General features: G+C 41.1%; 1 protein-coding gene across 2 annotated transcripts in view; it reads left to right on the forward strand.

The window, feature by feature from the left end:
* The window catches only part of LOC149258917 (serine/threonine-protein kinase rio2-like), a 233,179-nt gene that overhangs the window by 30,501 nt on the left and 175,889 nt on the right, over positions 1–26,789 (forward strand). The window contains exon 4 of one of the 2 annotated variants that reach the window (XM_089416745.1): positions 26,324–26,450. The exons of the other annotated variant lie outside the window; for it this stretch is intronic. The gene's annotated coding sequence lies outside the window, so the exon portion shown is untranslated. The remainder of the gene's footprint in view (positions 1–26,323; positions 26,451–26,789) is intronic. 2 annotated transcript variants of the gene reach the window in all.

Below are 26,789 nucleotides of genomic sequence, written 5' to 3' on the forward strand. Positions count from 1 at the left end.
TTGGTGATGGAGGACATAAGACTTGAGGTCAATTTCACGGGAGGAGAGGTATTTGTTAGGTTGAAAGGAGCTGATCCTAGCGTGAGGTAAGTGATAGCCAACAAAGAGAGCAACTCGTATACGTTGGGAGGACAACCAATGAAGGTCCTTGTGCAGGACAATAATAACCAGAGTGAGCTTTGACACAAGAGGATGGGGCATGTACGCTACAAGGCTCTATCATTGGTTTTCTGAAGTTTTGTGTGGAGTAGGATGGTGTGTGCAAAGGTTGTGCGCTTGGCAGGCATGCCAAAGCAACATTTCTTAACAGTGAGCCCGGGTTCAAGGGAATGTTGGATTTGGTGCATTCCGGTGTTATGGTTCTATGTCAATGGAGTCTATCTCTGGGTTATGTAATGGAATAGGGTAATTTTTCCCTAGAATTTTCTGTAACAACTATTTTTCTTCTCTAGCATAACTGTTTAAACTAATACGATTGTTGAATAGTCAATGATGCAATACTCTTAGCACAATATTATTCAACAGTTCAAACCTCTGCAAGACAATAGAACAATTAACCTTGATACAATTTCAGTACGAAATATAAGTTTGGTATCCACATTAACAATATAGCAGAGTATTACAGTTCAACCAAACAACAATATTAGTTGTGTTTACTGTCAAAATGATTCAGCCAGTCCAGTATGAATTTTCAATTGAGTTCCCAAGTCTAGAATTCAACAGGAGAATCTAATGAATCTGTCAATACAACAAGGATTGAAAGTAGCCTAATAATACCAAACTGATTGCCTTAGCATGCCTTGGATCTGAGTCTTCGCGTCCTACCCAACTTATTGCAAGGTTAGGGTCTGCTGTGATTTAAGACCCACGTACACCTCAACAAACTTCGATCAGTGATGATGTACTTCAAGTCTAGATTTCGGGACCCCTGCGGCTTGTTATAGACTCGTTTAGGATTGCGTTTGACCCAGGATTGAGGAAATGGGTATGTCGTTCACTGTTTTATTTCAACAAGGGTTCTAACCCTATCTTTACCATACAGTGAGGGCTCTTGCACTACATTAAGCTTTTATCGTCAATAAGGAACCCTCAATCAACTTCAATTCCCACAAAAACAATGTTTCACGCAGATCCCTGGGTACCTCCGCCCTAACACAGAGAGTAAAGTACTTTCTACAGGATGCAGGGGGGGTTTTCCTCAATTCCTAATCCTAAGACTCAACTCAAGATTGACGTCCAACCTACTGCCATCTGCCCTGCTTTACAGAAAATTTGTTCTGTCCAATAGATCCATTCATAGAGTCCTGTTAAGGTGTAGTTGAGCTGCTACAAACTTCCACTTTCACTACTTCAGATGAAGGGTTTTCTAGGTCAGAACAATAGAATTAAGAACAATTGCAAATTTGCTGCCTTCCAGATGGTCGTTTTGTGCCAGAATAAGGATCAAAACAGAGTTGGTCCTGGTGTTGCCAAAATGAACCTGACCTGACCTGTTGCTGCCTTCCAGATAGTCTCTTTCTTCTGTTTAGTTGAGTTAGGAACTGATCGAGTTAAAGGATTTTCAGTTGTTCTGGCCCTGCCTGTAGTGGTAGAACTGGTGTTTGAAACTTTAGGTAGAGCTGACCTTCGAGATGGTGATGATGAAGGAACAGGACTATGTGCAGTTGCTGGAGATGGACATTTGGATGAAATCTTTTTGGCACCATTCGCTTTTGACAAGTCCTTTGACATGCGTGAAGTTGAAGATGGGGTCTCACCAGGAGTAGATCTGCTGGCTGTACTTTTCTGATCATGTTTGTGAATTGTGTTCCCATGCAAATCATTGATATTGCCCTCTTCTTCATCGTCATGGTTTACAACTACATGTCGTTCTTTCCTGTACTTGGGGCGCCTGCTCTTGGAAGATTGCAACCTTTGGGTCTGATGTAAAGCCTACACCAAAGGATCTCGTTTTTTAGATGACTTTGAACTTTTCCCTGCCGTTTCTGCTTTCCTCTGTTGAAGGGCATCTTGCAGAGCTTTAAGTTTTGCCTCTTTTCCTGCTTTTTTGGCAACATGTTCCTCTCTTAGTTTTGCTTCTCATTTCTCCCTATAATGGTCATAAAATCTCCCTCTAAGCTCATCAGAAGACTTCTGGCTATCAAGGACCCCCATCTGCTCCTCGTAATTAGAATGATTGCTATCAACCATGTTCATCAAGATCTGCATGTCGAAGTCCATTTTATTGCTCATAGAATCTCCTTCCATGTTCTGCATTGTGTGTAATAGTTTTTCTAGGTCATCCTTTCGTGGGGCCATACCATCTCTGTGGTTTACTTCCTTTGGGCGACTTGTATACATTGGCTCTTCCACTTCTTGGCTTCTGTTTTCATTAGCAGCAAAAATGCCCTCAATTGATGGGCTTTTTTGGGAAGCTCTTGATTGGTATCACAATCGCTCTTGGTCTACTTCATAAGAGACTCATATCCTCCATGCCTTCCTGCGTTGGGAATGCTGTCAGTGGTTTCTAACCCTCGGACCTCGGCATAATTGGCTACTGAGGAATCATTGGTTCTGTTTTCTTTGGCAGAGCTACTTCCTTCTGAATATTGTGAACCAACCCTATCCAACAAATCGACCAAAATTTTCTGCAATTCTGTTATTTTGGGTGGAGATGAGAATCTTGAACTAATGTTCTTTATCCTGTATTGGTTTAAACTTGCTCTGAAGAGGTGCTTCAACTTGGCATGTTGGTGGCTCAAAAATACTTGCACCTTTCAGTGGCCCATCCTTTGATCCAACAGAAGAGTCACTACCAGCTGTACCACTTTCACAAAATCTTCAACAACATCATACAACAAGTGCTCCCCACAGATTGGACAACTACTCTGGCAATACCTCTTTTCAAGAGCGTGACGTCAATAATCCCTCCAATTATAGGACAATCATGATAAACCCTTTGTTTGCAAAGCTATTTGGAAGCATGCTAGAAAACAAAATTAGCAAGTGGGCAGAAGAAAGAGATAAGCGTGCTAAAGGGCAAGCAGATTTTAGACCTAAACATTCCACAATTGATCATTGTATAGCTTTAAGGCATATCATTGAAAAAGTTTGGGAGAAAAAAGAAGAAGTCTTTTGTTGCTTTGTTGATTTCAGAAAAGCGTTTGACTCGGTTCCTAGGGATAAGCTTTGGCACAGAATAGAGGAACTTGGGGTTCCTAAACATTTGAGAGCAGCTGTGCATACGTTGTATGAAGAGGTGAAAGTCAAAATTAGAACTTTAGCAGGCATTTCTGAAAGTTTTAGAAGCGATATCGGGGTCAAGCAAGGTTGCCCACTGTCTCCTACCCTTTTTGGTTTATATATCGACAAGCTTGAGGAGTGGTTAAATTTGCAAGGGGGTGATGGTATCTATTTGGGCAAGTTTGTTATAAGGCTTCTTTTATATGCAGATGACCTTATTCTGATTGCTAAATCGGCTCTTGGTTTGCAAGAACACTTACTATCCCTTCAGCATTTTTGTAGAAGTGTGGGGATGGAAGTCAATATCAGCAAAACGAAAGTAGTGGTTTTCTCTAAGAAAAGAAAACATAACCAGCATAAGTTCTACTTTGAAGGCAACATTCTGGAAGAAGTTGCGGATTACAAATACCTCGGAATTGACTTCAACAAAAATCTAAGCTGGAATGGTTGTAGAAAGAAAAGAACTTTGGGGGGTTGGAAAGCATTTTATGCTTTTCAAAATAGGTGTAGAGAGGCAGAGTTATGGGACTGGAAAACCACTCAAACTCTTTTTGGGCTTTTAGTGATTCTGGTGATTCTCTATGGTTGTGAACTATGGGCCAACAGTGCATCCGACATGCAGTGGAGACAAATTGAGAAATTTCAGAAGAATTTGATTACAAACAAATTTAAGATTAAAAGTGCAGTTCCTTATGATATCTTGTTAAGTGAAATAGGGACTGCTCCTATTGAAACAATTGCTATGGTGCGAGTCATAAGGTATTTACAAAAAATTGAGCAAATGGAAGAGGGTAGATGGCCTAAGGTTGTCTTTAATAATAGATTGTGCAAGAGCAAAAAAACTTGGATGCAGCAAAATAAAAAATGGTTTAGTAAATGGGGTATTTGCTTGAACGCGTGTCCCATAAACAACAAAGAGATAAAAGCTTTTTTTATGGAAAAGTTCCACAAGAATACTTGGGATAAGGAGCTAGGAAGAAAGAAAAATTACTATATTGAAGTGTTTAATCCCACTCATAGTCATCAAGCAAAAGCATACATAGAGGCCAATATCTCTTGGAGAGCCAAAATTCTTATTGCTCAGTTAAGGACTAATTCTCATCAACTTCGTTGTGAAACAGGGCGCTGGAAAAGGCCCAAAGGAAGCGTGGGAGGAAAGGGTATGCATTTTTTGTTCTTCCGGAAAAGTGGAAACAGAAAAACATTTCATTTTAGAATGTGAGGCCTTCAAAGACAACAGGGAAAGTTATGCAGATATGCTGACAGCTAGCTCTTGGGATAATCTATTTAGCGAGGGGTTTGTCGAGAAGCTGGGAGCATTTATTTTGAAGCTTCATAGAAAAAGGGCTGAATACATCAAGCAGATGAAGAAGCAATTTGTCCCATAGGCTATCTTTAGCCTCGTGGACGTTAAAATAATTTCTTTCTTTCTTTCTATCAAGATACTTTCCATTTTCGCCATCAGGGGTGCAATAGCTGTGATAACTAAAGTTGGTAATCTATTACTGATCCCTTTTAGTTAATTCTAGTTGATTGCATACCTTCTCTTTAGGTGGATACAACCATGACCATGCTTTGGTCTTTGCTTCAACTTTTCTTACGCTTCGTTTTTCAGGCCTGGGCTTATGATCAATATCCCTTGGTTTGTTTTTTTGGCCACTATTCTAGAAGTCGTCCCATTTTTTCTTTCTTAGATGTTGTGGCATTTTTTTATATTCTTCTAATCTTTTGTTCCATTCTTGCAGCCTGAAGATATTTTTTTCTCGCTGCTTTTCCATCTTCCTCAAAGTCCTTGCTTACTACACTTCCAACTTTCTCCAAGACTCTGCATACTTTTGCTAGAAATTTTCTTCCAGTGGTTCCATTTTTAATTACCATCCAGGTTGGCAGGATTTCGACTTTGATGCCGTTGTAATGGAATAGGGTAATTTTGCTCTAGAATTTCTTGTAACAACCGTTTTCCATCTCTAGCATAACTGTTTAAACTAATACGATTGTTGAACAGTCAACGCTGCAATACTCTTAGCACAATATTATTAAACTGTTCAAACCTTTGCAAGACAACAGAACAATAACTTTGATACAATTCCAGTACAAAATATAACTTTGGTATCCACAGTAACAATATACCAAAGTATTGTAGTTCATCCAGACAACAATATTTAGTTGCGTTTATAGTCAAAATGATTCAACCAGGTGAGTACGATTTTTCAATTAAGTTCCCAAGTCTTGAATTCAACATGAGAATCTAATGAATCTGTCAATACAACAACAATTGAAAGCAACCTAATAATACCAAACTAATTGCTCTAGCTTATCTCGGATCTGAGTCGTCACGTCCTACCCAACTTATTGCAAGGTTAGGGCCTCCTGCGATATATGACCCATGCACTCCTCAACAAACTTCGATCAAGGATGATGTACTTTAAGTCTAGATTTCGGGACCCCTGTGGCTTGTTATAGACTCGTCCAGGATTGCGTTTGACCTTGGATTGAGGAAATGGTTATGTTGTTCACTGTTTTACTTGAACGAGGGTTCTAACCCTATCTTTACCCTATAGTGAGGTCTATTGCACTACATTTAGCTTCTATCCTCAATAAGGAATCCTTGATCAACTTCATCTCCCACAAAAATAATGTTTCTTGCAGATCCTTGGGTACCTCTTTCCTTACACAGAGAGTAGAGTACTTTCTACATGATGCGAGGGGGGTTTTCCTCAATTCCTAATCCTAAGTCTCAGCACAAGATTGATATCCAACCTACTTCGAACTGCCTTGCTTTATAGAAAATTCGTACTGTCCAATAGATCTATTCATAGAGTCCTGTTAAGGTGTAGTTGAGCTGCTATAGAATAAGGGTTTTCTAGGACAAAACAATAGAATTAGGAGCAATTAGAAACTCGCTGCCTTCCAAATGGTCGTTATGTGCCAAAATAAGGATCAAAATAGAGTTTCACTGCCCTTCCAGATTGATATTCCTATGACAAAACCAAGATCAAGAAACAACAAAATTTCACTGTCCTTCCATAAGGTTTTCCTGTGCCAGAACATAGAGAAAAGATAGAATGGTGTCAACTAGGGTGGAAACTTTCACCACCGAAATTGACAAGAGGAAAGGGGTCTTAAAACCCTGAGAGCTAATGCTCAAGAAACAAATGAATTGATCAACCATGATGCCCTAAAATGAATTCAACCCTGGTATATTTATAGATTTCCTATAGGGGTATCTTCTTCTTAATTCATTGAGTAAACTTTACGCCAAGCCCCAACTTTGGGTTTCTTCGCCCAGTTTCCCCAGAACTTGTCGAACAATGGGAATTTTGGGGTTTTTCCCCTTTATGAAGGACCATAACCTACGAGGATTGATAGGATATTTCGTCCCATAGGGAATTAATTTCTCGGGAACATTACAATTTAGCTATTTTGTGACCTTAATAGATGATTTTTTCAGGAGAACATGGATCTACTTCTTGAAGGCTAAGAATGAGGTCTTCGAACAGTTCCAAAGGAGTTTAAAGCTAGAGAACTAGACTAGGAAGAAGATCAAGGTCCTCAGATTAGACAATGGGGGCGAGTATACCTACAATGAGTTCAAGTGTTTCTGCAAGGAGGTAGGAATCAAGAAAGAACTAACAGTGCCCTACAATCAACAACATAATGAAGTGGCAACGAGGAAGAACATGACTATAGTTGGAGCAACAAAAGCAATGATCCATGATTAGGACTTGCCTATGTTCTCGTGGGCAGAGGCTTGTGAGACAACAATGTACCTACAAATCCTCACGTGGCACTAGAGGACAAGACTCTCGAGGAGGCATTTATAGGAGTGAGAGTGGAGGTGAGCCATCTTCGCATCTTTGGAAGCCTAATGTATGTCCATATTCCATCAGAGAAGACTAAGTTGGATCTCTCATCTAAGAGAGGGGTTTTTGTTGGATACAGTGAGATCTTAAAGGCCCATAAGGTTTGCATTTTAGGGAAGAGGAAGATAAGTTAGCCGGGATGTCAAATTTGAGGAGGGTAGGATCTCTAGGAGGTCACATGAGACAGATCCAATAGTGGTAGAGGATTGGGAGTGAGAAGCTCCAACGGTTAAGCAGGGACCAACAATCACAACTTTCTGATTAGGAGGAAGAGTGAGATGTTCCTTTGAGCCAAGGAGGTGGTCAAGATGGGCCAAGCAAATCATGAGGGATGTAGAGGAGCATGCGGAGGCTCCTAAGAGGACCATTGGGAAAGTAGAGCACCAACAAGATTTTCTAGTGATACGGCCTTGATGAGCAACATAGTGAGTCCAAGCCTTCTACCTTTGAGGAGGCAACAAAACAATAGGTTTGGAGGGATGCCCTTGTGGAAGAGTATAGTTCCATCACGAGGAACAATGTGGGGGAGATAGTATTGAGGCTTGAGGGGAAGTTAGTGGTCACTTCTCGATGAATCTTTAAGATCAAGCATGCAAAAAATGGCAATATCGAGAAGTAAAAAGCGAGGTTTTGGATGAGAGGGTTCTCCTTGAGGGAGGGAGTGCATTACGAAGAGACATTTGCACTTGTCACCAAATATGCATCTATTAGGGTAGTTGCATCTATTGCCTCAAAGATGGGGTGGAGGATTCATCAGATGGATGTGAAGATTGTCTTCATCATTGGGGTAATTGAGGAAGAGGTCTATATTGAGCATCCTTAGGGATTTTAGGTGCATGGAAGGGTGTCCCATGTATGCAAAGTTGCAAACTGAAGAAGGCCTTATATGAACTTAAGTAGGTACCTTGTGCATGGGACTCTAGGATTCAAGGGTACCTACTTGGATTGGGCTTCACTAAGATTGAGGAGGACTCCAACTTATACTATGTACTTGTTGATGGTGAGCCACTTATCTCGGTATTGTATGTTGATGATCTCTTTTTGATAAAATTGGAGAGGCTCATAGGGATGTGTAAGGAGGAGCTTACTTCGGAATTTGAGATGAAAGAATTTGGATTGATGAACTACTTTTTGGGACCAAAGGTGTGGTGGCAACCAAGAGAGATATTCCTTGGGTAGGGCAAGTATGCAATTAAGACCTTGAAGAGATTTGGGATGGTGGATTGTAGGCCTTTGTCCGCACCTATGATCATTAACTTGAGGAGATTGATTCTTCTAAGAGTGAGTTTGTGGATCCGACATTGTACAGGTAGTTGATCGGGTCATTGCTATATCTAGTCAATACTAGATCGGGTATATGCTTTGTAGTTTATACACTTAGCCAATTTATCATGGAGTCGAGGAGGGTTCATTGGGTGGCAACAAAGTATGTGTTGAGGTATCTCCTTGGTACAATGGACTATGGATTGAGATATGTTAGAGTTGGAGGAGTGTAGTTGCAGGGCTTTACAAATTTGAACTGGATTGGGAGTGTAGTGGATAGGAATAGTACATCGGAATGTTGTTTTAGCTTGGGGTAAGCTATTATCTCGTGGTTCAGCAAGAAGTAGCACTCAATGGCTCTTAACTTAATAGAGGTCTAGTACATGGCAATGAGTCTAGTGAGTTGTGAAGCCATAAGGCTTTGTAAGATGCTCACAGGGTTGTCTGGTCTTGAGATGGGACCTACAATGGTCCACTGGGATAACCAAAGTTGCATCAAGTTTTCAAAGAATATAGTGTTTCATGACAGGTCCAAGCACATAGAGATGAGATACTGCTTCATTAGAGGTAGGGTTTAGAGAAATGTTGTGAGACTGCAGTACATTTCCCACATGGGAGTAGTTAGCTAATATTCTCACCAAGCCACTAGTGAAAAGGAAATTTGTTTTCTATATAGACAAGTTGGGGGTGGTGGAGAATCCCCTTCCTTATGAGGAGGGAGTATTGAGTTTTGTAGCATTTGAAGGTCTTCCAGAATCCAGATTGGCTTGGTGTCCTAGCACGTGGAAGTGAAGTCCTCTTTAGGTGGTTGTTTGAGAAGAGCAACTAATATTATCTCATTCCCAAATATAACTTAGGAAAAGTACATTGAACATTTAAAATGATTAATGTATGTTTAGGCTAATGCTTTATATCAAAACAAATATTTAATTAATTAGGTGACTTAAATCTAGTCTCCGCTGTTGATCTAAGTGAGTTACGATTTAATCCTAGCCTTTTATCACTTTCGAGATTAGGGATTTGGCCTTGGAGAATTATAAATGAGCCTAAGGGAGAGGATGAAGACACATTGCATATTGCGGTTACTGAAGTGAGAGAAAATTTTAGAGAAAGATTTTCTGAATTGCAGTTTTTTGTGAGTGAGTCACAAGGTTGAGGAAAGGAGAAAAGGCAACAGAAGAAAATTATCAGCAGCAAGAAAACTAGCAGGGAACCAACAATTGTGAATCTAGGAGGGCTGCACAGCTAAGGCAGTCGCTCGTGTGAAGTGAATAGCTGACTGGGCTATGCTTGGGATGCACAGGAGGCCGAAGGAGGGCCACATAGGTGATTGGGAGGCTGGAATTTTGCTGGAAAATTCTTCGGATTTTGCTGTGATTTCTTTGTACTTTTTGTGGGCCATTTTCCTTGGTCTGGGAGTCCAATGATTTCTCTGAGTTAATTGAATGTGATGAGGAGTTGGGGGTAAATTGTGTTGCTATTATTTTGGATTTTTGTGTTATTTTCTATTTTGTTTCCACTGCAAAATTATTTGTGAGAATGTGCTGCCATTGGGGGAATCAGTGGTTGTTGATTTGTAATCACTTACCTTATGGCCAGTGTTATTCATCAACACGGATGTCTTCAAAAATTTAATATATGGAAATCAAATGTTCTTGACTGCATTGCTTTCTTTAACCTTGTTGTTCTTTGTTATAGACAAATTACCGTTGCATAATAGTCTCAATCCTTTGCAATTGCTGTCTTCAGATTTTACTGTGTATTAGTCATGAATACAAAACAACAAACTTAGACAATCATACATCATAGAGCACACAGGCTTTACACTGGAAACCCAAATGAGAAAACCAACTTCAAAGAGGAAGCATACTTAGCTCCAAAAATTCCATGAAACAATAGATTACAATTAGGCTCAACTATAGATTTTTGCCATTCCTATGCCAATTTCTCATCATCCAACCTGTAGGTGACTTCTTGTTGCGGAGACAACAACAAGCTTGCCCTTTCGTTGCCCTAGAATCTTGTCTGGGAAAACTGCAAAGGATGGGATGACTTCTCCCTTTTTGTGTTAATATTGGATCTCCTTCATGATCAATTGGAAGGTTGTCTCCTTCTTCACTGCTATAGCATTGTTGACTTCCCAAAATTATCCTCTACCTGCACGAGTCAACTGTCATGGATTTCAGAGTGTCGAACCAACATGATATGAGATGTCTCTTTTGGCACCCTTCACGAGTTCTTGGAGTTCTCTCTTCATATTGTTGAATCTGAAATGTAAATAACAACAATGCATATTTCCCTTCTTTCTAACCAATTATACAAGGCGGCCCTAGAAAATAAACATCGCACAATTGTACTCCAAGGGAACATGTTTGCAGCCCTTAGGGCACATGTCCCAAAATGTAACATATTTGAAAATGACTTATTACAACAGATTTATGACAGAAAAATCTGCTCGCTTAACTTCTTTATATTTTTCAAATCACTTAACAAAATCTGCTCTCTGTTTTGTCAAATCTGCATGCACTACTAGCATTAGAAGTGATTCAATTATCACGAGACCATAAGCTGAAAATCAAATCTTCAAGTACACAAAGCTTGGATAACAAGGAACTCTTCATATATCATAAGATGAAGTTACAAGTACATACCAACAACTTTTCTAAAGATGGTACAAGTAAGTCTTTCAAGCTTATCAGAAGATAGGATTGTTCCAATGCTCTCTAGAGTCCAAATCTAACAAAATCCTAGCCACCAACTTCTTCTAGTTAGGAATCATTCCCAACCAAAGCTAGTCGCGACTCGCTCCTAAGATCCACAACAAGCAAATATACACAATGGCAAGTTATCTTTAGCACAGACACTTACATTGCACAAGTGTGGAAGATACAACAAGATAGTCTCCCCCTATCTTCCCCACCTCAAGCACTCCAAGTAGTACTAGGGTTTCGAAATGCCACAAAACACTAATCTTTATCTCTCTCGTGAACTACAAGAATAAGTGCTCCCTTCGCTCCTTTGAGGTTTCTCCCAAACCTTAGTTTTCCTTGTCTTCTTAGGGCAGAGCCTAACCCTAAAGCCTTCCTTGCATCAACAAAAGAGCAAAGTACAATGAAGAACATGAAAAAGAGACAAGTTCGCTTTAAATCTGACATCTCTAATACAAGTATGTGATTGATATGATTGAATGAAAGGACTTTCCTCCCTTTATACATATGATAGGTGGAGGCAACAATAATAACATGTACAAATTACACAAATAAGCGACTTAATTGTCACTATATAGCTCTACATTTTAAGCAATCCAATTCTAATTGGCACACATCAAGCTCCAAAGTAGGCAAATGGCATGTCCATTAAGCAAGATTCCCTCTTGAAATTGGGTAGCATTCAGAGGTACTCCCACACGCCCTTGGTGTTAGGCTAATGAGAGAGAAAAACCCACAAATGTGATGTGTGGGCTTTTTACCCAAGTTTGCGGTTTTGGACACAAAGGAGTGGACTTGAACCCAAGGGAAAAATTAACTATTCTAATTTAATGTTGAGTTTAAGAAATGGGGCTTCTTGAAGGAGAATGGGCTTCCAAGGCATCTTAAGGAAATGTATAAATAAGAGGCCAATGGAAAGGCATTTGGTGAAACTCATAAGAACAAGATGTGATGGATCTCATGTTGGATGAGCTCTGAAATTGAAGGAGGATTTGCAACTAGGGAAACAAGGGTTTTTTGGCATCTTTTCTATGGTGAAAGGTTTCTTGGGGTTTTGCTTCACTGTTGTTGTAGGTGGAAGGGTGGACTAAAGGAAAGAGTCCTATACGAGGTCGTAGTTTGAGAGAGGCCAAAAGGAGAGGGCCAAACTATTTCAGAGCTATTGTAGTAGCTCATAGGCAAGGATAGGTTGCGGGTAGAATGCAGGGCCACAGGCTTGTAAGTGAAGTAGTGCTAGTAGAAGAAAAGTTAAGGAAGGTTGGGGCTTGCTTTTATTAACAAGAAGAAAAGGAATCTTGAAGGAGGCAGCCGCAAGAATTAGGGGCTCACATAGGGCTACAACAATGATGACCATGGAGAGAAAAGGGTACAATAATGAGGGGTGAGATGGGCATGCCGGGGGGACTATTAAGTCACCAGGAAGCAATCCAGAGGTGGCTGTAGGCTACTACAACTAGGAGGAGTTGGCTGGCCAATTTTATGAGGGCCATAAGTTTTTAAATTTGCTACAATAGGTGGCTGTAGGTTTTTGAGACAAAGGATAGCCTCAGAAGATTGGTTGTTGGGCAGTTGAGGGCTTGAAGGACTTGGCTTCAACCCTAGGTAATTTAGTCAAAGGAAAGGCATTGCATAGTATAGGGATTGTAAAGGGCCATTATCCCTGGAATGAGAGCCCTGTGATTTTCTTGTTAATGGACTTATAAGAAACAAGGCTAAGCATTAAACTTTGTGTACTATCATTGATCTGATTTCTGGTGTATTTTGCTGTGCAAATTGTTTAAAGTTAGGCACTGCTAGTGTGTTTGTATTTCCTAAGTAAGGCATATACCAGAACCGGGGTGCGTGGATTTCTAACATGGAATCAAAGCAACTTTGAAGACTGGTTGGGTTGGAAGTGTGCACGGGGATCAACTGTAAGCGAAAGCCGAGTTGTCTTACTATTGAAGGATATCTGTTCAAGATGGTTTCTTGCTTGAGGTTTGAGGACCAATTGGAAGTGATTTCCAACTACAGTTCGTGGAAGGAGATAATCAAGCTAGTATTGTTGGTGAATGATCTGTGGGACTGTGCCAACACTCAGATCAAAGCATCGATTGATGTAGCAGCTTTGGCTTTGCATAAAAATGTTGATGCGAAGGCCATGTTGATCATTCTTGGTGGAGTCAAGGATCACTTGATACCTTGTCTCACCAGGAAAGACACTTTATGGCACATGTGGGACGCTTTGAAAGTATTGTTTCAGAACAAGAAAGAGAATCTGAAGATGGTATTGAGAGAGAAGCTCAGGGACATCAAGATGATAGGTGGTGAGAACGCGACTTTGTATATCACAAGGATTTTGCAAGTTTGTGATGAGCTTGCAGCTATAGGGAACAATGTGGAAGAATCAGAATTGGTGAGGATTGCGATAAAGGGCTTCTTAGAGTAGTTTAAGCCATTCATCAAAGGAGTAGTTACACTAGCGATACTTCCAAATTGGAACAGGTTATGGAGTGCTTTCATCCAAGAGGAACTTCGGGATGGGGATCTTCGTAGAACACTAGTGCAGAGAACATTGCCTTATCTAGTAAGCTGAAGAAGGGAAAATAGAAGTTCATAATCAAGAAGGACTTGAACAAGGTGAAATGCTTTGCATGTAAAGAGTATGGTCATTATGCGAGCAAGTGTCCACACAAGAAGAAGAATGGGGGGAAAGAGAAGAAACGTTGGATGGAAATGGTTGCTCCAGCGACAATTAATGTGGATGATTTCACGAGGTGGTTCAACAAGGAGTTTCCTCTAATCTCTCATTTTTCAGTGAGCATCGCTCGTTAGGGTGCTTGGTTCATAGATAGTACAACATCAAAGCATATGATAGGATCGTGAAAAGTATTTGAGAGCCTTAATACATGGGACTCTGATCTACATATGAAGATTGGTGACAAGAGTCAACATGCAATCAGAGGAAGAAGGACTGTACCATTCAAGATGGAGTCAGGAGGATTGCTGTGAGTTCAGGATGTACTTTGGGTACTGGAGCTCAGGTGCAACATGCTTTTAGTCTCAACAATTGAGTGTTGGAAACACTGGGGGGGGGGGGTGAATCAATATTTCTTTTACAATTGTTATTTTACCAGTTTAGATCACTTATAGACCGAAAGTAGCTAGGGTGTATGGTTTCAACACCGAAACTAGCAACGAATAGTGAGGGTTTCCAAAAGCCCTATGGCCTAGATTCTTCCTCAAGAGATCTCCAAACTTCTTTTTCTCAAATTGGAAAATGCAAGAATGAGGAGAGACTCCTCATTTTTCCTCTTTTACAATTCATTCGCCATTTTTGTCACTATTTTACCCTTTTATTTTAATAGTCACTTTAGTGGGTTTTCTCACTTAAATATAAAGTTACTTTTCATTAGCCTAGGACCCATGTCCCCTTTTCACGACTTTAACCTTTTTAATGTTTTCTCTTAGGCGAATCATGTTCCCTTGATTAATTTTTCTCGCTGTAGCATATGGGAACCTTATTAGGCTAGCAGACCCCCTTCCTTATGAATCCTAAGCAGATGGGGATATTATAGTCCTCCTCGCCCAAGATTGCTTGTTCTCAAGCAACTTTAGCCCCAAATGTTGGAGCACCAGTTCCCCTTCCCATGTAACATCTTGAACTGACAAATCTTTCCATTTCACCAGGTACTCCTTAATGGTCCTTGTTACAGGTGATTTTGTCATATCCAATCAAATGGTTTGGAAACCAGATGGATCAACATCCAATGACACTTGGCACTCATCCCCTGCAAAGCCTAGAACATCTTCTCTCCAAAAAGTCCAAGAATTCTGGGTTTAACAGCTTAAAAACCTCATTTTTGGACCCATCACACTTCCCCTTTGAGCAACCTGCACTGTTGCATGTTGTACACTTGGCAACTGTGTTAACCAACGCATGTTGCCTTAGTTGCAGGTGCGATGGCCTCTAGAATTCGGTAAAAAGTAATTTTTTTTTTTTAATTTTATCTTTCTAGAAGCTTCCAAAGTGGTTTGAACCATTTACTATTGATTGAGATCTCAAACTCCTATGCTTGGGGTCTTATCTCTTATCCCGAGAGCTTATCCTCCCTCATATGTGGATCTAAGTCCTAATTGGTAAATCCCAAAGCCACCTATTTAACCTATAAATTTATTGCCTCCCATGGAGTTTGGGTTGGCTTTTGGAGACTCTTAGTTGTGCTCTCATGCTATTGCTTTGTGCCTAAGGATCCATTATCCATCCATGCACTTGAGTTGTGATAGAAGGGTTTGCTTTGTGACAAGGGATGGACATGATAGTTGGGAGACATCTACAAGGTCAAGATCTGTAAAGGGTTGTAATTTCTCCTATATCCATTAATACAAAAAAGTACTTGGTTTTCCTATGCTTATGCTTCACTGATGCATATGCATTACAATGCCTTCTTGACTCATTGTTTAGGGATGTTAGTACATGCTATTTGTATGTTGTAGTGCTCTTGGTTGTTTTAGTTGTCTTGCAGGTCCTATTTATAGCATTTGGGTTTGGAGCTAAACCTTGCAAGCAAGGAAAAGAGGAGAACTTGCGTTGGACTCTAGGTAGGCCTTTCCTCCATGTTCTAATTTCTTTAAGGAAAGCATTAGCCTTTTTGTTCTTGTTGTTTCTAGATTAGCCACTAGATCTAGGGAGTTCACTTCTCTCCGCAAAAGAAAATTATCCGTCAAACAATCATGTTCCTCAACTTTTGCTCCCGCACCTACAAAATTTCCTTTAGAACTAGAACTAGCGTCTCGTCATTTTTTAGTTGTGAAAGCTTTGTAGACACGATTACATGTTGGCCTAGGGCCTTTTTGAAGCAAGAGACGTGGAAAACATTGTGAATCATATGTGAAAATTTCTAACCCGAAATTCTACTGCAGTGATTGATTATTTCACCTACTTATTTCTCACAATAAGCTATTTACGAAATCTCTTAAACAAACATTAAAATAAATTCTATTGCAGTTATCACATAATTACATAGAGAAAAAATAACAGTGATATACAAGCACAAGAACCAATCACATCAACACAGTTGTTTTTGGACAATTGTCACCGGAAAAACCCAGTGTGGGAAAACCAGTGCAACAGATGAGGGTTTTATTAATCTTTAGCAACAATAGCTTTACAAGGAATGATTTTACAGAGAAACTGAGACACTACTGAGAGAAAACACTCGAGGCAAGGTTCATCCCTTTGTCAGAAACTTTTTGACACCCTGGAGACCCTTCTCCCACTTCTGCGTCACTTTGCGTGGTTTTGTGCCCCTCTGCATCAGCCTGCGTCTTCTCTATGCGCTGTCTCTCAATACCCCTGTGTCACCTCCTCCTTAGTCACTGATCGCTGTTGATGCCCTCCTCTTCCTCCACCCTGCAACTCTCCCTCTCAAATCGATCTCCTTTTCCTTGGGATATTGAGTATCTGCTGGTGCGTCTCCAAATGACTCTCAAGTCTTCTCTTATACTTTTTCTGTTGATGAATCAATTGCCGAGATTAAGTCTCTAATCAACGGCTAAGATTAAAACAGACTTGATCCTCGTCTCTTAGAAGCTTCTCACCTATATCTTTATTAATACCCATTAATATTTTCATTTTCCTAAGTTTAGACTTAGGAACCCATTAAAAATATTAATTATTTTAATAACTCCACATTTGGGTGGAATTTCTCCAAACGATTTCTAGGTCTTGGAGATCTCATATGTTCTAGCCCCTCCACAAAATTTTGGAGCTATAGCACATCCGATGCTACCCAAAATCAACACTCCCTCTTAGCGAGGAATGTGCTCTGGTAGTATTTCCCAATAGAAGCACCACATTGATCCACGACATCGGTCCTTTGCGCTGATTGATGCTTGGTCTACTGCCCCTCATCTACTGTGCTACTGCAACCTGTATTGCTGCCCATGACACTCCAATTGTCACTGCTACATCTGTACTGCAAGTCCCTCTGAATATGCTGCATCATGTTGCCCATAGCACTGCGACTGCTAACTGCTGCACTGCATCTATACTATTCGTTTCCATTACTGAAACAGATTATTCACCATCCCCATCTTCTCCCTGAAATAAACAATCTTTGTTTTTCCCAGAGCCTTGGTGAGAATGTTTGCCACCTGTTCTTTAGTAGGAATGTACCTCAACTGTACTGCCCCTCGTTGGACACAGTCTCTGACGAAGTGACACTTGATATCAATGTGCTTCGACCGATCATGAAATACTGGATTCTCGGAGAGCTTGATGCAACTCTGATTATCACACAAAATACTGGTCACTTCCATCTTCCTCTTGAATAGATTCACAAGCAATTTCCTAAGCCATATGGCTTCGCACGACGCTGTGCTAGCTGCCATATATTCTGCTTCAGCTGAACTCAAAGCCACATATTTTTGTTTCCTACTACACTAGGAGGTCATTCCTGATCCAATGTTGAAACAGTACCCAGTGGTACTTTTCGGATCCATTGAACTTCCAGCCCAATTTGCGTGAGTGAACCCACTCAGCCTGATGTCATTGCTTTGGGTGTACATTAGTCCATGCTTAACTGTTCCTCATATATATTTGAGAACATGTTTGGCTGCTGCCTAGTGCGCGCTTTTTGGTTCGACCATGAACTGACTGAGGGTATTGACAGCGTAAAATATGTCTGGCCTGGTATTGACCAGATACATTAGGGACCCTATGAGCTGCCTGTACAAGGTGTGATCGACTTCTTTATCTTTGGATGCATCAATCTTCTTCCAGTTGGTGATCATTGGAGTAGCCATAGGTCTACAGTCCTGCATTCTGAACCTTTTCAAAATCTCTGTAGCGTACCTCCCTTGTCCAAGGAAGATTTCACCCTTCTGTTGCCAAACTTCCAACCCCAGGAAATAATGCATTCGTCCCAAATCCTTCATGTCAAATTCTGTGGCTAGGTTCTCCTTGCAATCTTTGATGAGTCTGTCAGGAAAAAATCATCCACACATAACACTAAGATTAGAGGTTCATTCTCTACAACAAGATAGTAGAGATTACGATTTGCATCACTCTTGACGAATCCCATCTTTTGCAAGTAGCCATCAATTCGACCGTACCATGCTCTAGGTGCCTGTTTAAGCCCATACAAGGCTTTCTTCAACCTGCATACATGAGATTTCTTCTCATGTGTCTCAAAACCCTTTGGTTGTTCAATGTATACTTCTTCTTCTATCACCCCATTCAAGAACGTTGTCTTGACATCCATCTAGTGAATCCCCCACCCCATCTGTGCTGCAAGGGATATCACAAATCTAATAGAAGTATACTTGGTTACTGGGGCGAAGGTTTCTTCGTAGTCTATCCCTTCCTTTTGAGCATATCCCTTAGCCATAAACCTGGATTTGTATTTTTCCACACTGCCATCTGCAACATATTTGACTTTGTAGATCCATCTCAAACCTACCATTGACCTGTCTCGAGGCCTAGGTACCACTTTCCAGACATCATTGACCTTTATAGAACTATATTCCTCCACCACAGCATCTACCCATACTTGATGCTGAATGACCTCCTGAAAACTAGAGGGTTCCCCAACCTGAGCTACCAATGCCTGGTATTTGTCTGGCTGTCTTTGCTCCCTTTTCTTATTCTTGGGTGCACCAACGAAGTCCTCTGCATCCCGCAGAATCTGTCGAAGTTCCCGACTCGTTCTTCCACTGGTAGTGGGTAAATTCATTTGCTTTTCCTCTTCCTGAGACTCCACTTTTTTTGAAGCTGCCTTTATGGGAATTATAGGTACTAGTTTTCGTTGGGCGGAGTGGTTGTACTAACGGATCATCTTTCGACTGCTCCTCGAAAGACATTTCTCGGGATTTCCTGAAAGCTCTCTCCTCCATGAACTTTATATCCCGCTGAACTACTACCTTTTTATTCCTTCGAAGATAGACTCTATATGCCTTAGCATTCTTGCTATATCCCACAAGATATCCTTTTTCTACAGTTTGATCCAATTTCTTTCTCTTTTCTTCGGGTATATGGCAGTATGCCAAACTCCCAAATATCCTGAAATGACTAACTTCAGGTGTCTTCCCGGTGAAGACACTTTCCAGAGTAATCTTGCCCAATGCCCTGTGAGGAGTCCTGTTCTGGACATAAACTGTTGTGCTGCATGCTTCTGCCCACAGGAATTTGGGCATATCCTAATCATACAACATCGCCCTGGCTGCTTCCACAATAGTCCTGTTCTTCCTTTCTGCTACCCCATTTTGCTCTGGATTATAGGGAGGTGTCCACTCTCTTCTGATGCCTTACCTAGCGCGAAAATTAGTGAAGTTCTTGTCAACGTACTCTACACCATTGTATGAGTGCAACACTTTCTTCTTCTTTCCTGTCAAATTCTCTACTAAAGCCTTGAACTCTTCGAATCGAAGAAAAAGCTCATCCTTGGTTTTTAGAAAGTAGATCCAAGTCTTCTTGGAATGGTCATCGATGAAGGTGACGAAGTACTCACGACCACTAAGAGCTTTTGTGGATATGGGTCTGCAGATATCTGAGTGTATCAATCCCAGAACACTCTTGAGCCCTATTGTTACTTTTGGAAAATGTTGCTTTGGCATACTTGCCTAGAGCGCACCCTCGGCATACATCATCTCGTTCGGTACTTAATTCTGGAACTCTTGATACTGTTTTCCCAAGAATTCTCAGAGCCACATGGTGTAAGTGTCCCATCCTCCTGTTCCATAGTTCATTCAAATCTTTATCCTCATTATTGCCTATCAGTGCCATTGGAGATTCTAGTTGTAATCTATACAGCCTATTACTTCTGATTCCAATATGGGCTTTCCTTTTCCAACTCAGGTGTTTGACATGTACTTTCTCCTTAATGAAGAAAACGTCATAGCCCTTGTTTTGAAGTTGAGATACAGAGAGTAAGTTCATCCCCAGTCCTGGCACATGCAACGCATTGGTTGCTTGAAGCCGCTCCCCTGCTTTGGTTTGAAAGACTACAATACCTCTTCCTACGGGGGTACACTTTGCCTTATTTCCCATGGTGATCTGAAAATTCATCCTTTCTTCCTAATAATTTGAAAAACATTCTCGTATTCCTGTCATATGCCAGGAAGCTCCACTATCTATATACCAAACCTCAGAGGAGGCAGAACTTGCTAGGCAAGCGACTTCTTCCAGTCTGGAAGCTAACATAGAATAATCGTGATCCATGTTCTTTGTGCTTTCTTCTTTTTCTGGAAATCTGCATGAGTCCCTCTAAGTTGATGCCTCTGCATCATGCTCTTGACCCATAGCAGATTCTTCTCTCCTATTGCCGGATCTTTGCTCTGATACCATGTGAAAATTTCTAACCTGAAATTCTACTGCAGTAACTGATTTATTTAACCTGCTTATTTCTCACAATAAGTTATTTACGAAATCTCTTCAGCAAACATTAAAATAAATTCTACCGCAGTTATCACATAATTACATAGAAAAAAAATAACAGTGATATACAAGCACAAAAACCAATCACATCAACACAGTTGTTTTTGGACAAGTGTCCCCGGAAAAACCCAATGTGGGAAAACTGGTGCAACAAATGAGGGTTTTATTAATCTTCGGCAACAATCGCTTTACAAGGAATGATTTTACAGAGAAACTAAGACATCACTGAGAGAAAACACCTGTGGCAAGGTTCATCCCTTTGCCGGAAACTTTCTGACACACTGGAGACCCTTCTCCCCCTTCTGCGTCACTTTTGCGTCACTTTGCGTCCCTCTGCGTCACCCTGTGTGAGCACTGCGTCTTCCCTTTGTGTTGTCTCTCAATACCCCTGCGTCACCTCCTCCTCAGTCACTGACTGCTGCTGATGCCCTCCTCTTCCTCCACCTTGCAACTCTCCCTCTGAAATTGATCTCCTTTTCCTTGAGAATCGATTTTCCTTGGGATATTGAGTATCTGCCGGTGTGTCTCCAAATGAATCTCAAGTCTTCTCTTATACTTTCCCTGTTGATGAATCAACGGCCGAGATTAAGTCTCTAATCAACGACTAAGATTAAAACAGACTTGATCCTCGTCTCGTAGAAGCTTCTCACCCATATCTTTATTAATACCCATTAATATTTTTATTCTCCTAAGTTTAGACTTAGGAACCCATTAAAAATATTAATTATTTTAATAACTCCTCATTCGGGTGGAATTTCTCCAAACGATTCTGGGTCTTGGAGATCTCATATGTTCTAGCCCCTCCACAAAATTTTGGAGCTAGAGCACATCCGATGCTACTCAAAATCAACATCATACACCCCTCCTAGAGCTCTAGCTCATAGGCCACCTTCCCTACATGCATCACAATATGGTAGGGTCCATAGAATTTGGGTTTAAGCTTCTCCCGACCCTTTCTTTTTGAGCAATGACTGCCTATAGGGCTGTAGACAAAGATACACTTGATGTCTGTCTGCATAGATTTTCTGTTGGTTCTGGGTCATCTGCAAATTATCTTTGAGGACTCGTAGTATGTTTTGGTTCTCTTGAACCTAATCCTTAGCTAGAGGAGCTTCACTATTACCAAATACCGGATCCACAAATGTTGGGCTTCATATCCATACAGGGCCTGGAAGGGTGTCATCTTGATTGACATGTGATAAGTGGTGCTATAACAGTGCTCTCCTAGGTGTAACCACTTTACCCATGCTTTTTGTTGGCCAAATACATAGTTTCTAAGACAATCCTCAGCTATTTGTAGACTATTTCAGTTTGTCGATCATTTTGTGGGTGGTAGCTAGTATCGTTGAAGTTTCTAAGTTTACTTAGTTAGAAACCCTCCATGCACTTTATCTGATTTATTCCTACCTACTTGTTATTTTCCTTAACAAGTTATTTACAATGTAAATACTGAAAATAAACACTAGTGCATGCTCAACATATTACAAATCAACAACTAAAAGAAACAGAAACAAACACACCATATGACACCATTATTTTTGGACTAATGTCCCCAGAAAAACCCAATGTGGGAAAACCGGTGCAGCTATCTGAGGGTTTTCTTATTAAGCAATATCAGAGTACAATCTGGGTGCCGAAACTGGCCTACCCAACAGAGAATTTCCTTGGCAGTAATACCTCTCAGTTTCTGACAAATCTTTTGGCTGAAACCCTGGATAATCCTTCTGGCAGCTACTCAGCACAAATTTGCCCCAGAAACCCCAGCTTTAGCCTCTCTTTGGATTGCGTCAGCCCCTCTCTGCCTCACGCCGGCCCTGCGTCACCGTGGATGGGTCTGCGTCAGCCCTGGGAGGCTCCGCGTTAGCCCTTTGGCCCTCTGCATCAGTAACGCTAGCCTCTCTGAGGCTCTGCGCAGCTCCTGATTGCCTTTACGTGGCCCTGCGTGAGCCCTGTCTGGCTTTGCATCACTCTCCTTGGCTATTGCGCTGCTCTCTCGGCACTATCTCTGCCTTTCTGTCTCTCTGTACTCAAATGCCCCTCAGCTGCATCTCCCGATCACTAATTCTATCTCTCTTAGCAAACCCCGCTCTAGAGAATAGAATGACTGATCACTCTGGTGTGTTCTCCAAGTGACCCTCAAGCCTCCTCTTATACTTTTCCTGTTGACATATCAACAGCCGAGATAAGTCCCTAATCAACGGTTAAGGTCAGATCTGGCTTGATCCATGTCTTTTGGACCATTTTAACACAGTTTCATATTAATACACATTAATATTTTATTTTTCCTAAGTTTAGACTTAGGGACTCCATTAAAAATATTAATTATTTTAATATCTCCTGAACTGTTTAGAATCTGCCCAAACCCTTTCTGGTATTGGAGATCTCATGTGCCCCAACCTCTCCACCAAATTTCGTGGCTAGAGCACATCCGATGCTACCCCAAATCAACAAGTACTAGGTGTTAGCTCCATCCCAACCAGTTTGAACAACTGTTAGAATCCTCCCATGAACCGAGTATTCCTGTCACTCACAATTGTTTTTAGCAACCCATGCAATTTTACCACCTCTTTGAAGAACAACTCTACCACTTGTGCTGCTGAATATTTGGAGGGTATGGGAAGAAGTGTGCAAACTTCATGAGCTTGTCCACCACCACATAAATATAGTCTTTCCCTTGTTCTTGGGGCAATCCTGTGATGAAATCCATGGAAATGCTTTCCCATTTGTGCTTTAGGATGGGAAGCAACCTTGCCGGGTGAGTATGCTCTGCTTTGTTTTGTTGGCAAACATTGCATTCTTTGGCAAACCTCAACACATCTATCTTGAGGCCCTTCCATGTAACACTCTCCTTGATCTGTCTATAAGTCTTCAAGTACCCAAGGTGCCCTGCTAGGGGTGAGCTGTGTGTTGCCTACATAATCTTCTCCTTGAGTTGAGACTCTGGTACCAGGTAAATCCAGTCTTTGTAATAGATATTGCCATCAACAATACAATACCTGTCATCTGGGATTAACCCATCGAGGATCTCACAAGCAAATTTGTTTTTGGAATACTCCACCAATATAAGAGATCTCCAGTCCCTTGAAATCTCCATAAGAGAGAGGGTGGATGGCATTCTGGAAAGGGCATTTGCTACCACATTGTTCTTGCCCTTCACATACTCAATCTCAAAATCGTATGCCTAGAGATTTCCTATCCACTTCTGCTGCCATTCGCTCAACTCCTTCTGCTCCATGAGGAACCGTAGGTTGTTATGATCAGTCTTTGCTTTAAACTTGTTCCCCACTAGGTATTGTCTGAACTTGGCCAGTGCATGCATAATGGCCAACATCTCTTTATCGTAAATATAATAATGTCGTTCATAATCCTTGATCTTGTGACTCTCAATTGCAACGGGGTGGTGATTCTACATCAACACTGCTTTGATCCCTATCCTTGAAGCATCACACTCGAGCACGAATGGCTAAGTGAAATCTGGTAGTGCCATCACAAGGCATGAACTCATTCCCTGCTTCATCCTCTCGAAGGTTGCCTGTGCCTTATCAGACCAACTGAAAGCCCCTTTCTTTGTGAGGTCTGTAAGAGGTGTTGTTAGCTGTGAGAACCCCTTAACAAACTTCTTGTAATATGTGCAAAGGCCCAAGAAGCTGTTTAGTTTAGCCACATTCTTTGGGGTAGGCCACTCTATAATTGCCCTAATCTTCTCCTGGTGCACCTGAACCCTGTTCTCCATTATCACATGCCCCAAATGGAGCATCTCAGTCATCTAGAGCTTGCACTTGGACTCCTTGGCATAGAACTCCTGTTCCTTCAAGATCCCCAACACTTCATCCAAATGTTTGAGGTGACCCCCCCAAGTTTTGTTGTAAATGAGAATGCCATCAAAGAAAACCAACAAATACTTCCTGCAACTGTTTGTTGAACATATGGTTCATGCATGATTGAAATGTTGTGGGTGCATTGGGTAGCCCAAATGACATAACCAAAAACTTATAGTGCCCATAGTGGCACCTAAAAGTAGTATTCAGGATTTCTTGCTTCCGAACTTGGATCTGATGGTACCCTGAGTAAAGATCTATCTTTGAAAAATATTTTGCTCCCCGTAGTTCATCCAGTATCTCATCAATTCTTGGGACGGGGTGCTGGTTTTTGATTGTCCTTTTATTGAGTGCCCTACAATCAATGCACATTCTCAAGGTTCCATCCTTCTTCCTAGCCACTGCCATTGAAGAAGCAAAGGGGATAGAACTTGGACGAATGTAGCTTAATCTCAACAGTTCTTTGATAGCCTTCTCAATTTTGTCCTTATAAACCTTGGGATGACGATGAAGACTGGTTATAACTTGCACCCCTTCTTCCAACTCTATCACATGCTCAAATCCCCTGTCTGCAGGTCTACCTAGAGGAATGTCTGCGAAAACTTTCAGATGTTTGTAGAGTAATACTGAATGTCCTCAGGATACTGTTGAGGCTGCTTTGGTTGTCTTTTGTCAAAAATGTAGCTCTCTACTACCCACTCTATGTCTCCATGTGGAACATTGCCTCCATACTCTGACATGACACTATCTTACGTGGGTAATGATGCATGGTCCTCAAAACTACTTTTCTGCCATCCTGATCTGTAAACTCCATCTTCATCCTCCTCTGATCAATAGTATATCTCCCCATAGAGTAAAGCCACTGAACACCGAGTACTACATTGGTGTCCGGAACATCCACCACAAAGAAATCATTTGTCAAAGTGTAGTTCACCACTGTTAACCTATCGAACTCCTCCGTTGGAATCTCCCTCTGATCCACCAAGGCTGCATCAATAAAGTTGTGGGATGCCCCACCATCAATCAACACAGTCACCCTATGCCCCAACATGACCCCCTGAAACTGAATACATGATACTTGGGAAGTCTTGACATAGATGCAATAAGAGGGCCTTTAGCCCCCAGTCTGAGATGACTCCTCTCCTGCAGTCAGATGTGCCTGCTCCTGTACCTGTCCCTGCCCTGTCTCCCCATCCTTCTCATCACTTTCACTGTTTGAGTAGACCTCAATGTGGTGTGCTTTGCCCAACTTGTCTTTTCCTGCACATCTATGTCTTGGAGTCCAAGGTTCCTGATAGCTGAAACAAAGCTTCTTCTTTCTCAAATCCTTGCGGGCCTCCTCATCCAGCTTTGATTTCCCGGTGTACTCCCTTTGAAGGGTTTTGGCCTCTTCACCCTTTTGAGGGAAGGATGGATTGGGTCCCAGAATATAGATAGCAATTATTATCTTCAACCTCATGTATTTGGACAGTACAAGATATGAGGAGATCATATATATTCCTTATAACATCCAGAAGTGATCCATCTGGAGTCTGATGCAAAGACCTTTTTGCAGATGAGGTTACTTTGTGCCTTTCACTGTACACAATAAAGGTACCCAAGATTTCTTGAACATTGGAATGACACCTATGAGGGAAATTTGTCAATAGTGAACCAACAATATTTTGCATCGTACACTCAAGTCTGTTAGCGTATATCTATGCTTCATACCAAGATAGTCCTCATGGATAATAGGCTCCCTCAGGTTTAGAATCATGCCTGGTAAGATGCCACAGTCTAGCTTGATCTAATCCTTTCAACAGTAGGCCAGTGAACATAAAGAATATTGGTGTTGGCTGGACATTGTATCTGCATGCCTTTTTTTTGCATTTTTACAATGCCTCTTACAACCAGTATGTCTTCTGTTAATTCCTTCTTTTGTTGCTGCAATCAAGTTTCCTTTATCTATGCAATCCCTGTTTTGAGGGTGAGACTTTGTTGTGACTTTAGCTGGTTTGTCATGTGAAGTTCTAATGAGCTTTCCCTTGAGTGTAGATTCAAGGAAAAAGTATATCTCATCTTCATAGAGGATGATCTCGTTATCCACCTTGTACCTGTCATCATGAATGAGTCCGTCCAATAATTCACAAGCAAACTTATTCTTGGAGTACTCCAGTATTAGGTGAGCTCTCCATTCTCTTGTGAGCGTGCATATGTCAGGTCCATCATCCTCTTTCACATCCAGCGTCCTCCCCACATTTTTGATTACAAATGATTCCATGGTAGCTTTTGTATTTGATTTTAGACTGTCAATATTGTCTGAAGTTGGTGGTGTCTGCTTCTCAGAAATTTGATTCTGCAAGTTTGTCTCCTCCTTGGGCACAGAGTAATGGAACAAAATCGTTTCTGCTTGATGAATTTTCATTAAAAACATCTAGTTTCCCATTGTTATTCTTGTCAATAGTTTTTTCTATATGAAGTTCCACGCCTTTGAATTGCCATAACAAAATTTTCTACCTCA

Source organism: Pinus tabuliformis, chromosome 6 (assembly GCF_031772625.1).
Source record: "Pinus tabuliformis cultivar Carrire ecotype Pingquan chromosome 6, CPIR1, whole genome shotgun sequence".
In the NCBI taxonomy this organism is placed as follows: Eukaryota; Viridiplantae; Streptophyta; class Pinopsida; order Pinales; family Pinaceae; genus Pinus; species Pinus tabuliformis.